Source organism: Poecile atricapillus, chromosome 19 (genome assembly GCF_030490865.1).
Source record: "Poecile atricapillus isolate bPoeAtr1 chromosome 19, bPoeAtr1.hap1, whole genome shotgun sequence".
Taxonomy (NCBI): domain Eukaryota; kingdom Metazoa; phylum Chordata; class Aves; order Passeriformes; family Paridae; genus Poecile; species Poecile atricapillus.
In genome coordinates this window covers 6,592,481-6,605,349 of record NC_081267.1, presented here as the reverse complement: position 1 = coordinate 6,605,349, position 12,869 = coordinate 6,592,481, and the positions used below count along the sequence as shown (strand labels likewise).

The window sequence follows — 12,869 nt, the reverse complement described above, 5'->3', positions numbered from 1 at the left end:
CTGCAGCACAGAGCCAGGGCTTAGCGAGGCCCTTGTTGTGCCTCGGGCACTGCTCTACAGCCCCATCGGACCCGGGCCCTCAGCCCTTCCCTGTTGGGGACTGACCTGGCCCGGCCCAGCCATGGGGCAGGGCCCGACAAGGGCGCGGTGGGTCCAGAGGCCCGGCCTGGCCCCGGTCCCCAAGGGATGGGCTCTGTCTGCCTGCACAGCCCACAGGCGAGACCCGAGGCTCTGCAGGAAGCTTCCTGCCAGCTTTGCACAACCTCCACCGAGAGTGTCCCTTTGCTGTGCTGAGAAGACTAACAAACCCCTCTAGTTTAACCCCACTGCACACCTCATGAGGGATCTCTGCAAATCTTAGGAGAGACCATATTCATTTGTGCCTCATGAAGGATCTCTGCAAACCTTGGCAGGGACCCCAAAATATCCCTTGTTCCTCACAGGAAATCTGTGCACACCTTTTGAGAGACCCAAAATAACCTCATGTGCCTCACAAAAGAATCCGGCCCCCGGCCCACTTTAGGAAGGACTCGGCTCCTCTCCAGGCCTTGATGGCAACCACTAAATGGTCACGTAAATCATGAGGAACTCAAGCCCCCTGCCAGTCTTACAGGGTTCTCCAGTCACCTGTAGCCATAGAAGTGATCCCAATTCCCCTAAGAATTTCAAGAGGAAACCTCAGCCACATGCACCACTTACAAAAGACCCAAACACGTGCCTGTCTTACTGGAAAACACAACACCCTGTCCGTGCCTCACGATGGACCCCAATCATCTGGCAGCCTTACAGGGGTCCCCCATCACCTGCATGCCATAGAAAAGCCAGGTGTGCCATTAACTCTAGCCAGCAGTGTGTTCCATGACAGAAACCTCTCCAATGCCTTTCTGGGAATTGGGAACACGTGTTGTGGTGCCAGCTGCATCTGTGGGAGCCATGGGCAGCGTGAGTCCGTGCTGTGCTCCACTGCTGAGCTGGCAGAACGGTGGATACAGCCAGGATATTCTGTTTCCCACAGGTCTGGAGCCTGCAGGCACCTTGCTGTCCCCAGGCACGGGCTGTGCTGCCCAACAAAGCCCAGAAAGCCGGGAGCAGAGCCCAGGGTCAGCACAGCTGCTTGGGCAGTGGCTCCTTCCAGGGACAGGGGCCAAACCCATCCCTGAGCAGCCACTGCCACCCCTGACCCTCCCTGCTCTGTGACAGCTCCCCCAGCCCAAGGGGACAGAGCCAGGCCCTGTCAGGACACACTGGAGCTTTGGCCTCCCCCTCTGCCCATTCCCCACCATGGGCACCCCTTTGCAGTTGCTGCCAGGTTTCAGGAAGTGTCTCCCACGGAGGGACCCCAGCAGGATTGCTCAGTAGTCGAATGGCTGAGCCTGCTGGGGATAATTCCTCTGCGCTGGGCCGGCTTTGTCCTGGTGGCGTAACAGTAAGCATTAAGAATTAAATGCAATTTTATTTTTTATTGCAGAAATGTAAAAATATTCTACTCTTATCAGATTTATAAAACTACAATGAAAATTCCTAAACTGACATGGAAATAGGGAAGAAATATTTGTGGATTTATTCTACAAAAAAAAAAAATCTAAATATTTCTAAAAATTTCTAATTTTGCGAAACAAAAAAGAAAGGTAGTATGGTGTTTCAGGAGCCATGTGCCTGGCTGCTGCCTGCCCAGTCTGGGCTGTGCCCAACCAAGCAGCTCTGCCACTGCTGGTAGTACCAGCCAGATACCAGACCTGAAGCCCAAAGGTGCTGCTGGACTCAAGCCCTGCCTTGGCAGGAGACCCTTGCCTTCTGTCCTGTCTGGAGACCAAGGCCAAACCCTTTGTGGACAGAGACTTCTGTTCTGTGTGTTGGTGGCAGCATGGGCATAGCAATGAGTTGATAATGCAGCTGTGGCAGGGACAACGGACACTGGCTTGAAGATGCAGGATGACAGGTGCAGGTCTCCCAAACTGAGGTGTTTGGCAGGACTTGTGAAGCTGCAGAGGCGCTCCTGTGGAGAGAAGAGGTGGCTGAGGCCCCCAGCTGCCGCTGGCACACAGGGACCCTCCTGTACAGCAGGGCCCAGAGCTGCCAAGGCTCCCCAGCACGGCTGGAGCTGCTGGCACAGCTTGGCCCAGCTGGACAGCTGCCCCTCAAGGCCCTGGAGAGCAGGGGATGGCTCTGGGCAGGGTCCCTGGCCAGGAGCACCTCTGCCTGTCAAGGACAGTCTCGTCCCCGCTCTTTCTCCTGCCCACCTTGCTTTGTCTCTGCCCGCTGCTCCTGGGGCTGCTCTTGGCCAGGCAGCCTCAGTGGCAGCCAGCACTGGCTGCAGCCCCAGCGGGCTCCCCAGGACAAGGCCCAGCAATTAAGAGGCCAATGAAAGGCCTGGGCAGCAGCAGAACTCTCGGCAGAGTTATTTGGGCAACCAAGAACTTAAGCCACAAGTCCACAGCAGCCTCACTGGGAATGTTTCCTGACTATGAGCAGCCTTTCAAGAAACTGATTGAGGCAGAGATCAGCAAAACACTCACCGTTTTCTCTTCCAGCAATACCAGATTCCAGCACAGCACATCATCAGGAAAAGTGCTCCACCAGCCACAATGGCCATTAACTTAATCAAACCATGTGTTCCCTGGTAGAAAACTCTTCTCATGCTTTCCCAGATATTCTGAGCATGTGTTGTGGTGCCAGCTGCATCTGTGGGAGCAATGGGCAGCGTGAGCCTGTGCTGTGCTCCACTGCTGAGCTGGCAGCACGCTGGATACAGCCAGGACGTTCTCTGTTTCCCCCAGAGCTGGGGCCTGCAGGCGCCTTGCCACCCCTTGGCACAAGACTGCTCAACCCCCTGAGCTTGAATGGCACAATTTCTCTGTGCTGTGCTGGTCTTCTCCAGGCAATACTTGTCAAAGACATGGATAAGGATGAGGGAAATGCCCAGGGTTTTGGAGCTGCTCCAGGGCCCTCCCTCTTCTAAACAGCCCCTACACCTGATCTACCCTGAGACCAGGAAATTTTCAGGGGATCTCAGAGACCCGTGCTGCAGTTTGGGCTCCCTGACAGCTGATGCCAGATGCCTTCCTGTAGAGGCTGGGGAGAATCTGCAGCCAGGCCAGGCTGGGAAACAGCCCTGCAGGGCATGAAAGCAGCAGTGGGGCAGTGAGGCTGACATGGATCCCTTCCTGCCATGCTGGGCACAGTGTGTCCAGATGTGCAGAGAAAGCCCCCGGCTGCTGAGTCTCAGGAGAAGGCTGAGGGACATGGACCCACCACGGCATCCCTCCAGATCATTCAGGATTATGTCCAGATATTTGAGTTCCCCCATTACTACATTGCTATCTCCTATAGGTTTGGTCTTCTTTCTCCGGGGACCATAATATAAAGTATTTCCATTTTCCAGGAATGGATCCCACAGAACCAGTGCTCAGCCTGTGGGGTCAGCAGGGATGCACCACACACCCCTGTGATGGGAGCTGGGTTTGCTTGCAGAATTTAGCTCAGCAGCTGGGAAAGTCCTTGCTGCAGACACACCTGTAACTCAACAGCCACAGAAGCTTCTCTCATCTCTGCTGCACAGGCAGCACTGAGCCACAGGAGCAGTGAGAGGATCACGCAGAGCGAGGGCACACACGTGCACGGCTCTGTCCTGGCACCTGCAGTGATGCCGCCCTGGCCGAGCCTTGGGCTCTGAGCTGGCAGCTCTCCCAGGGGGAAAGGCCTTCACCTACCCTCAGAATATTCCTCATCATCAGGCTCAGTAATTGATATGGATCGGGAATCCAGATCATCCTCATAATCAGGTTCATCTGCAACGAAAGGCAGGACAGAACAGCTCCTGTGACACTGCTGAAGGTTCTTCTACAGGCCAGAGTGGCAGTGAGTGCACCTGGGTGACTGCTGCCCTCCAAGGCACTCCCTCATCTCTGCCTTCCACTCAGGAGCAGGAGCAGCGGGACCACGTGCCTGCAGTGGCCCCACAATGGGATGGAAGGAGCCCCTTGCATGGCAGTCAGGGGAGAAAGGACTCCCTGGATCTGCCAGCAGCTCTGAACTGAGCCCCAGGCAGGGCCAGGGCTTGGCAGTGGCAGCCAGAACAGCTCAGGCTCTGTGCAGCTGGCAAAAGAGGCATGCAAGGCACAGCCCCAGGGCACAGCCCTGGGCCCGGCCCCTTCCTCTCTGCTCTTCTCCGTGGCTTCACAGAGCACATTGAACTTCTTCATGAACAATGAACATTGGCATTGCACATGGGAAGAAGATTGACAGCTAAATGCTCCTTCCTCCCACTGACAGCCATGCTATGGAATCACTCAGGGCTCCAGAAGAGAGCAGGGCGAGGTTTCCAGAATCCATCAACCTTCAGACTCTCAAGGGAAATGGCACGTGAGTGAGCTCTTGCCACCTTGACACTGATTATTCTGTGCAGAAAGGGACATTGAGAACTTGCCTCCAGCATCTGGCAAGGTCTTCAAACCGCCATCTACCAGCACTTGCAGATGCTCCATGTCACGATCCCAGTCTAGAAGAGAGCACAGATCAGAACCATTCCATGGTGTGCTGGGATCCCCTTCTGCCTTAGGGAACTGGGCACTGCAAGGGGGTCAGGTAAGGCCATGGGAGCCAGATGTCAATGGACATGGCCAAAGCTGCAGAGGGGCCTGAGGAGAGCTCTGGACTGGCTCTGGACATTCTCAACACCTTTTCCATGCTCTGTGCAAAATCCCTGAAAGGCAGGCACTGCCATGCAGCAGAGATGTACAGCTCAAGCCTCAGCAGGGCTCAGGCCCAGAGGCACAGCAATTACCTCCTGGGACTGTGCCTGGCATGGCCTCCCTTCCTGCAGCAGAGGCTGCCCATGAGCCACTGCTTCCTCTGGGAAACGCTGCCTTCAGCACAGCCTTTGGGTTCATCTCTGGAGAAAGGAAGAGCCACAGCTGGATCAGATAGAACCATTCCCCATTGGGGAGGTGGCATGTTCAAGAGGCAATATTTGTCAAAGTCATGGATATGGATCAGGAGAAAAGCCAGGTTATTGGGGCTGGCCAGGGCCCTCCCTCCTCCAAACAAATTTCCAGAGACTGGGAAATTGCAATGGAGCTCTGGGTGTGCATGGCCTGAGCTGCAGTTTGGGCTCCCTGTCAGCTGATGCCAAATGTCTTCCTGCAGAGGCTGGGAGACAGCCCTGCAGGCCATGAAAGCAGCAGCGGGGCAGCGAGGCTGCCATGGATCCCTTCCTGCTCTGCCAGCCATGGCGTGTCCAGATGTGCAGAGAAAGCCCCCGGCTGCTGAGTCTCAGGAGAAGGCTGAGGGACATGGACCCACCACGGCGTCTCTCCAGTTCACTCAACATCTTGTCTCCTGTAGGTTTGTTCCTCCCTCTAGGAGAACCTTAACAGAAAGTATTTCCATTTCAGATGAATGGATCCCACAGAACCAGGGCTCAGCCTGTGGGATCAGCAGGGACACATCACTCACCCCTGTGATGGGAGCTGGGCTTGCGTGCAGGAACCAGAAAAGGAGCTTGAAATGTCCTTGCTGCAGACACACCTGTAACTCAACAGCCACAGAATCTTCTGTCACCTGGTTTGTGACAGGTTGTCAATGATTATTCCTTGTTGGGACAGTGAGAACATACCTGCATGGGGCTCCAGAGGCAGAAAATCATCATGAAGCCAAGCTGCTGAAGAAGCCTTCCTACCGTCCTTGTCTATAAAGGAGCACAGATCAGAATCATTCCATAGTGTTCTGGGACCCCCTTCTGCTTTAGGGAATTGGGCACTGCAAGGGGGTCAGGTAAGGCCATGGCCAAAGCTGCAGAGTGGCCTGGGGAGCTCTAGGCTGGCTCTGGTCACTCTCCATCTTATTTGCAGGCCCTGTGAAACATCTCTGGAGGGGCAGCAGGACCAGCCCAGGGTCCCTGAGGCCTCTGTCCCTCCCACAAAGGAAACCCTCCCTAAAGCCCTGGGGAAAACCATCCCCAATGCTTCCCAGGGAGAAGGGAGCGCTGTCCCTGGAAAGGGGACCGAGGCCGCCGGCTCACCTGCTCGCCCTGCTCGCCACGGAGCAGCCTGGGCAGCCCTGTCAGGCAGGGCCACTGCCAGGAGGAGCAGGAGGAGGAGGCGCAGAACAAAGGCCATGGTGCCTTGCCCACTGCCAGTCCTGCAGCTCTTGCTGCCACCACTGTCCTGACACCGCTGTCCCAATGTCAGCACCGCTGCTGCCGCCGCCGCTGCTGCCACAACAGTCGTGGTCAAGGACTGACTGCTCGGTCCTTGTGGTGCTGTGCAACCATGGGGCTCTGGGACCTCTGTGACCTCAGAGCCTGCTGTCACCTCAGCCTGCTGTCACCCCACAGGCTGCTGTGACCTCATGGCCTTAGGTGTCTGCCCCAAGTGTACGCCCATCTGTACTAGAGGACTGCCCCGATGTAAATCTTTGAGTTCATCAAAGGGTCATTGCTAAACAAAACCTTGGTTTTGCCTGCTGACATTGCTGGACAGGCGGTGTCCCAGGAGATGCTCTTGATGGTTGCCTCTTTTCCTGGGCATGGCACTGGAGGAGGTCCAGGTCCAGGTGATGCCACTGAAGGAAATGTGCCCTCATCCCAGGGATGCTCAACACAGACTCCCCCAGCCCCTCAGTGCCCCACCGCTGGTCACAGCAGCCCCTGCCTGGCTCCTGCCTGCCCACACCATGGTCAGCCCTGCCTGCTCCTGGACATGGAGCTCAGCCAGGGCTGGTGCTGTGTGGGCTTTGCTGGTGGTACCAGCCAGACACTGGGGTGAGAGCTCCATCTCTTTATTGGAACAGAAGAGCTGTGCTGGGCCCTGCCCTGGCAGGAGGGACCCACCTTCAGTCCAGGCCACAGAGCAGGGCGGGTCCCTTCAGGGACACAGGGCCTTGCTTTGGCTGGTGGCAGCATCTGCACAGCAGCAAGCTGGTAATGCAGCTGTGACAGGGACATCACGTATGGGAATGGAGATGTGAAATGTGTGGTGCAGGTGTCCCTGAGGGAGGTGTTTGGCTGGACTTGTGAAGCTGCAGAGGGGAACCTGTTGAGAGAGGAGATGGCTGAGGCCCCAGCTGCAGCTGGCACACAGGGACCCTCTTGCACACTGGGAGATTCTCACTGTGCTCAAAGTTTCCCTCTGAAGACTAAGAGGTGAATGTGGATGGGCTCAGCAGCTGATCTGCAGGCCAAACATTTGAGTTAGCAAAAGAAGAAATTGAGAAAATACAAGTTTATCCATAGCAAGGAGGAAAGCAAGGCCATTAGCATGGAAACCAATAAAAAGGTGCATAAGGGGTATTTGCAGTTGTAATAAATGGAATTGGTTCGTGCTAACTAAATTGTAATTGTTATTAAAGTTATTATTAGAAACAATCAAGAACCAGTGTTACAAAGCAGATGTACCCCTTTGCAGATGTTACATGTCAAAATTAAGGTACAGGATGTAGTTTAGAAGATAAATGGTGTCTCAAGGCCAAAATGGCCTTGAGATGGACCAAAATTAGAACAAATTTAGGCATTGGACCTAAAGATTAGTAAACATAAGGCTAATTAGTAGACTTACAGAACACAAGGATTAGTACACACACGCAAACCTGTAAGGTTATCCAAAGGATAATGAGGAAGAGGAGAAGCCTTCGCCAAAAGACAACCAGAAGAAGACTGAAGACCCCCTAACAATAAGTGAGGCATGCGCTGTGAAGAAAAGTGATGTAAAGTCAGAAAAATTGGAAATAGGAGGAAACTTACAGGAAACATTAATGAATATGTATAAGCATACAGTATATAAGTTTAGCTTGAAGTGCTTTGTTTTGGACGTGAGGCAGGGTGGGAAGCCTCCATACCCTGGTCGGTTTTGCTTATGCTTTAATAATACTTAATTTCTAGCAGATTATATGAATAAATTTTATTTTTTTATTAAACTGTATTATTTCACTAAACTATATTCTTTTATACTACATTAGTATTCAATTTCGTAAATTGTATTCATTTTTAATTAAACTGCCATTAAGCCAAGGGACCTAGTTGTCAAAATTCTAATTTCATTTTTAACAATATTTTAACAAGGAAGGCGGTACAACAACATTGGTATTTACCAAACATGACAAAACATGAGGTATTTTAACAAAGAAGGCCCCTTATGGTGACAACATTCCACTGTTCAAACTGTAAAACATCTTTGTGTACTGATCAGGAGGTCACGATTTCCTCTTTACAATCCTGATGCTGAATGTCTCCTGAGGAGGTCTGGTCACAGAGAAGAATGAGCCCCTTGTGGGCTGCCCCTGTTTGGACAACCTGCTCCTCACCCCGAGCCTCAGCATGTCTGACATCGCCCACCTGGGACTGACATCCCAAAGAATTGAGAACATTTATAAATTTTTCTTTATCATTAAAATCTAATTAATTAATAAAAATAAATTTTTAATTTTTACAATAATATTATTCTGTAATTTTATAACCTAATTTTTCTATTTATATAAAAGAATTGATACACTTTTAGCAACTAAAACGTTATCAGTCCTTGGTTCAAAGTACTACAATTCCCTTCATTAATTGGTCACTATTTCTCCCTCTTTATCTTAATTACACCTATTTTTAGTCTTTTGATCATATTTTTTAATAATTTTCTCAGGCAGGGTAAAAGGGGCCACATTGGGGTCCATGGAGACTTTTCTGGGGAACATTTGGGGCAGTTTTGGGTCTGGGGAGGGAATTTAGAGAGAACTTGGGGGTCTGGAGGACACTTGGGGAGACGGGTGGGCACTTGGAGGGGCACTTAGGGATTCTGTGGGACAATTTGGGGTCCGGGGGAGCACTTGGGGGTCCAGGGGGGCACTTGGAGGTCAGGGAGGGGAATCTGGGGGCCCCTCGGGGTCCGGGCGGGCACTTGGGGAGCTGTAACATGAATCTATGGGGCGCGGGGGATGATGGGAGTTGTAGGCGCCGGTATAATACGGTTTAATGGGGCCGGGGAGCATCACGGGAGTTGTAGACGCAGCTCCAATGGATTCCGGTGAGGCGCGGGGCATGACGGGAGATGCAGTCCCGGCTGGAATAGCGCTCTATGGGCGCCGCGGAGCATGATGGGAGCTGTAGTTCCGGAAGTGGCTCGGAAGGCGCGTTTGGCGGTGTGGGGAAGCGCTTGGAGAAAACTTTTGCGTCCGAGCCGTGGCTGCAGGTGCTGGGGGCGAATGTATACAGCTCGGGAGCACTTGGGGGGAACCTGGGGAGCTGTAACCGGGCTCTTTAGGGCGCGGGGCACGGCAGGAGGTTTGGGCGTGGAACTGTGTTGAGGGATGATGGGAGATGAATTCCCAGCAGTGGCTGGAAGGGGAATCTGTGGGGTCGGGAGCATTCAGGGATCCAGGGACGCTTTGGGGGGCCTCGAACGGGCGCTGAGGGGGCACTCGGGGATCCTGGAAAGTTTGGGGGAGACTTATGGGACATATGGGGGGCGATCCCGGGGTTCTGGGGAGCGCAGGGCATATTCCCAGTTCCTCACAACGTGGTCTCAGTTGCCCCCTGCAGGCTCCTGCTCACTGCCAGTATCATCCCAGTATGATCCCAGTATGATGTCAGTACACAGCCAGTGCAATCCCAGCCACTGCCAGGATGATCCCAGTCCAAACCAGTCCCTGCCAGTGCTGCCACTCCTGGGATCCCCCAGCCCTCTCTGTGTTCCCCCCTCCCGCATCTCCCCAGAGGAGCCCCAAGGGCTGGCAGTCCCCAGCCAGGGTCCCCAGCCAGCCCCAGGTTGGATCTGCAGCCCCCAGTTTTCCCAGTTTCCCTCTCCTTTTCCCCGGGCCGGGTTCCCCCCGTCCCCAGCGGGTGGGAGCAGCGGAGAGCCCCGCGCTGCCCATCCCGACCTGTCCCGGCTCCATCCCCGCTCCTGCCGTGGGCTGTGAGGGGTTTGGGAACGGGGCACCGAGGGTGTCACTGCTCCTGGGGGAGGAGGAGGAGGGGTGGAAGAGGAGGGATGAAGAAGGAGAGAGAGAAGGGATGGAAGTAGGAGAACAAGCTGATGTTAGGGAGGAGGAAGAGGAGAAGCCAGAGGAAGAAGAAGAGGAGGGACAAAGGAGGATCATGGAAAGGAGGAGGAAACACGAGGTCGAGCACTCCTGAATTCACAGCCCCTCACCCATGGGATCCCACCCGTGGGATCATCACCCCCCATCCCAGCAATGACCAGGGAGGGGGAGCTTGACCCAGATATCCTGGGGGGTACTTGGGTTGGGTTTTTCTGGGGGAATGTTTGGAGAATGAAGAACTCCAAAGCTGACTGGAAAATGCCCCTTGGGGGGACATTGGGGGGTCCTGGTGGTGGCTGCTGTCAGAGGCTGCCTGGAGGAGCAGAGCCCTGTGTCCCCCAGGACCCCAAAGTGGGGAGCCCAGAGAGGGGGAGCGCCACAATTCACGGGACCCTCAACAGCCTGGAGAGGGGCAGGGGGGACTCCTTGGACCCCCTGCAACCCAAAGCAGAGAGTAAGGGGAGAAGGGACCATAGGAATCCAAAAAGCCCCATCATCCCTAAATGAGGAGATGGAAATGGGGGGGACTTTTTGGATTTCTGGCACTCCCAGCAACCTGGGGTGGGCAGGGACTGAGTAGACAGAGGAGCCCCAGTGCAAGCATGACCCCCAGCAGCTGGGACAGGGGGGAACCCCTGAACAGCAAAAGGGAGAGACCAGAGATGGGAAACTCCTGGGAGGCATTTTCAGGGGTGAATCTTGGCGTTTGGGAGGTTTTTATGGACCCCAGATACCCGGTAACTTCTAGAGATGGATTTGGGCTAGAGGAGCACCCTAACCCAATGTGCTCATGCATTATATTTTTCCCCAAACCAGGATCTCTCATTCCCAAACCTTGGCCGGATGGAGAAGCAGGCTGTGAGGAAGAGGAAGATGCCCCAGAACACCCAGGCAGGTGAGGAGGAAGTCAGTGCCCCTTTCCCCCTCTCTCCTGCTCCATCTCCCAGCCCAGCCTGGCCCCCGGCTGCAGGACAACCCCGCTGCCGACGCCGTCCTGCCGGGGACGCACTGGGGGGATCTCCTTCCCCTTCCCTCTGGCACGGAGGCAAATCCCATCCTCTCCTTGTCCTTCCTCCCCCAGACAAGGAGCTGAGGATGGAGACCAGGGAGGACAAAACTCTGCAGCAGAACCTCATGGAAGAGGCCGTTTTGAGCAGCTCCACAGTGCAGGAATCCAACAGGGAGGAAAGTCCCCAGAGATCCCGCAGGAGGAGGGGCTCCAAACGCAGCCCAGGGTGCTCTGAGGAAGAAATACCCACCCTGTGCCGGGAAGGCGGCCGGAGATCCAGCCGGGGCTCTGAGCTGGTGGTCCATGAGCAGCTTCAGGATGGGGAGAAGCCCTACAAGTGCTTGGAGTGTGGGAAGAGCTTCAGGTGGAGCAACAGCCTGATCTGCCACCAGATGATCCACACTGGGGAATGGGCCTATGAGTGTGGGGAATGCGGGAAGGGCTTCAGCTGCAGCTCCAACCTCATCCGTCACCGGCGCATCCACACTGGGGAGAGGCCCTACAAGTGTGGGGAATGTGGGAAGAGCTTCAGCCACAACTCCAGCCTCATCTGCCACCAGAGGATCCACACTGGGGAACGTCCCTATGAGTGTGGGGAGTGTGGGATGACCTTCAGCCGGAGGTCCCAGCTGACCATCCACCAGCGCATCCACACTGGAGAGAGGCCCTACGAGTGTCCTGAGTGTGGGAAGAGGTTTCAGACCAGCTCCACTCTCCTCGTGCACCAGCGGATTCACACGGATGAGAGGCCCTTCTGCTGCCCGGACTGTGGGAAGGGCTTCAAGCACAACTCCCACCTCATCACCCACCGGTGCATCCACACTGGGGAGAGGCCCAACGAGTGTCCCCAGTGTGGGAAGAGCTTCTCCAGGAGCTCTCACTTGACCAGACACCAACAGAGGCACCGGTAAGGGAAGCCCTGCGAGTGCCCCAAGTGCAGGAAGAGCTTCATGTTCTGCTCCAGCTCCATCCTCCATCAGAGGACCCACGTTGGGCAGAGCCCTGATGACCCACGTTCCCAGTGATCTGTGTTGGGAACACACTGGGCTGGAGGCCATTTTATTTTGGTTCTATCTTTTGATTAATCTTCATCCCTTTAAAACAGACAAAATTAGGGTAAAAGTCTACAAATTCGTCAAAGGCATCTAAAGCCTCACTTTTCACTAGTGCTTTAAGGGAATCTGGGATTCAAGGAGATACTTGGGAGGACTTGGGGATTGTGGGGGTATCTGTTGTAGTTTTCTCCATCTCTTGGCACTCAAAAAGATGAGAGGGTTCAATCTGTCTTCTCAAAACCACTCAATGCCACTGAAAAGTACTCATTCCCACCCAGAATTCCTGGATTCCACAGCCCCTCAGGGTGTGATGCCTTAAGTTTTAGCTTTCACATCTTTCATATACTGCACTGCCTTGGTTTGTAGCTTTGAACTTCCTATTAAGTGTTAGTGAGCTCTCTTCACAGAGTAGGTAGACAAAACAATTCCTTTTCTAGCTTGATACCAAGGACAGTTGTTAGAAGTTTCAGGCCCAAAAGCGTAAACAAGGGTGGACTGACGAGAGAAAACAAGAAGGGTGGGACTTCATCATCTGAAGCTGTAATTGGACAATGAACCCAAATATGCAGATGGACCTAAACTTCTAAAAATGTGGGACTTTGTGATCAGTTGTCCATTTTTATGACCATTTTTGGTCCATCTTGGGTGTAGCCCTGGCCTGGCTCTTGTACTGCCCATGGTGTATTTAAATTCTTCTAATAAACTTTATTCTTAACTCTGTCCGGCCTCTGTTCTAGGTCAGCCTTCTGAAGGCATCAGGTGGAATGGGGTTGGAAGGGGACTGG

General features: G+C 54.1%; 1 pseudogene; it reads left to right on the top strand.

The window, feature by feature from the left end:
• Positions 1 to 11,775, top strand: part of LOC131586337 (zinc finger protein 271-like) — an 80,335-nt pseudogene extending 68,560 nt beyond the window's left edge.
• The last annotated feature ends 1,094 nt before the right edge of the window (positions 11,776 to 12,869 follow it).